Consider the following 2,500-nt stretch of genomic DNA (forward strand, 5'->3'; position numbering starts at 1 on the left):
AAATATATATATATATATATATACTAGTATAAGGTATATATATATATATATATATACTAATATAAGGTATATATGTATATATATACTAATATAAGTTATATGTATATATATAAATATATATAATATATATATGAGAATATATATATATATATATAGATATATATATATATATATATATATATCTATATATATATATATATATACACTTATACAGTATATGATCAGCGCCTAAGCCCCTTCATCAAACCTATGACAAGGGAGGGCCAGGCAATGGCTGTTGATAACTCACCAAGTGTACCAATACGCTCACCCAAATTTGCACCCACCCCCCAACCTTAGTTCACAAGGCTGGTGACGTTGCAGATGCAATAAAGAACTTTTAACCTTGAGCATGGTTCGAACCCCAGGCTGACTGATCGCCAGTCCACCAAATATTTGCTTCAATATCGTTAGTTTTTTTCAAAAACAAATCGTATAAGTTAATATTAGTTGTCAGTAATTATCACAGAGGAACAATTTTGGGCTATATTCATATACCTAGCTAGGATTTTTCAATAAAAAATGTCATATTTACCATTATATTCATTATTTAAAATAAAAATGAAAATAAATTCATATTACCTCTTTATTAGGCATGGCTGATCATCTGGTGAAGGTATTCTTCTATATTATTATTATTATTATTATTATTATTATTATTATTATTATTATTATTATTATTATTATTATTACTACTACTACTACTACTACTATAGTATCTATCTGTACTTCAATTTTGAGTTTAAAGAATACAGTGGATATAAAGAATGCCTCAACAATCTTTTATTTCTTATGAGAATATGATATCTTTATCATACTAAGTTTTATGAATAATATCTAACGGGAATTACCATAGTTATGTGACCCAATTTAAAGGAGAGAAAAGTTAAGATTGACCTGCTGAGATTAAACTTTAGAGCGATATATCTAAGTCATATGGAAAGATGACCAAGTCTAGAATTTTTATTCTTTGGCTACTCGGGGACCGTCCGCCATGTCCGTCATTTTTTTTCCTAATGATCCAAATTACACAATTTCTATATATGTTTTAGACACATATAATACCTTCATCATATAAAAATTTCAAGTCATTTGATCAAAAACTTTTGGATTTATGAGCAAAAATCATGATTTAAAATAAATATTTAGGTACATTTTTCCCCACTACTATAATACCAATTGTATTGAAACTTATACCACAAAAACTACTCTAACAACCGAACAATTCTGTCAGACAGAATTTTGATTTTCCTTTCTGTTTTTTTTTTAATGAATTTTTTTTTCCCTCGTCTAGACGGAAAATAATCGTGAAAAAAAAATGTGAAACGAAAATCAAAATTTTGTCCGACAGAATTGTGGAATTTTTATTCTTCTTTTCAACGATATCTTTTTCTCTAATATCGAACAACAAATAAGTGAGAAAAATGTACCTAAGTGGGAATAAGTATGTTTTTGAGTTATGAGCTCCCAAAGATTTGCAGCAAGCTTTCGCTTCTTTTCTAAAAGAAATCAAGATAATATTATTATGATAACTTTTATTGTTCATTCCTACATAAATGCACCCTAAAGGAGGTATTTGAACCCTCAATTTACTATTCCTATGTTATGAGTTGCCAGCGATCTCTAATTGTTGCCAGTGTTTTAGTTAGCAGGTTTCAGCTTTGTACTCTTATCCATGTTTCCCTCTTTCTTGGTTCTTTATTCTTGTTCTCCACTTACTTTTTGTTCTTTCTATCACCTTATGTAACATTGGCATTGCTATAAAATTCCAGAGGACGTTGTGAAAGCACAATCAACATACGAACTTCAAGTAAATAAACACATGCATTATAATTTCTATATGTCTTTGGAAACTTTGTGATTTTTTCGTAGCTGGTAGTTTTCATTCACCTACCCTCTACCAATGCTTTTCATTTCTGCCAGAGGTACGAGATTTCGAAACATGAGAGAGAGAGAGAGAGAGAGAGAGAGAGAGAGAGCGCCTTTGGCTGATATAGATGATAGTTCAAATTGAGAGAGAGAGAGAGAGAGAGAGAGAGAGAGAGAGAGAGAGAATTGAACATTGTTATTATAGTATTTGTATAAATAGGAGTTTTTAATAATTGGAGAGAGAGAGATAGAGAGAGAGAGAGAGAGAATACAAGTATTTGTAGAAATAGCAGGGGTATATAATTCGAGAGAGAGAGAGAGAGAGAGAGAGAGAGAGAGGGAGAGAGAGAGAGAGAGAGAGAGAGAACTACGCATCTGTCAAACTCAGTCATACAGACGACGCCATAAGGATGACGTCATCATTTAAAGACCGCTATTTTCATTGTTTGGAAAAATGATTGACTATTTGTTCTATCTACAACCTTAGGTAACATTGGCCTTGCTATAATGTTCCCGAGGGCGTTGTGGAAACACAATGTACATACGAACTTCAAGTAAACAAACGCATACATTATAACTTCTATACATCTTT

The sequence above is a fragment of the Palaemon carinicauda genome, chromosome 2 (genome assembly GCF_036898095.1).
Source record: "Palaemon carinicauda isolate YSFRI2023 chromosome 2, ASM3689809v2, whole genome shotgun sequence".
NCBI lineage: Eukaryota > Metazoa > Arthropoda > Malacostraca > Decapoda > Palaemonidae > Palaemon > Palaemon carinicauda.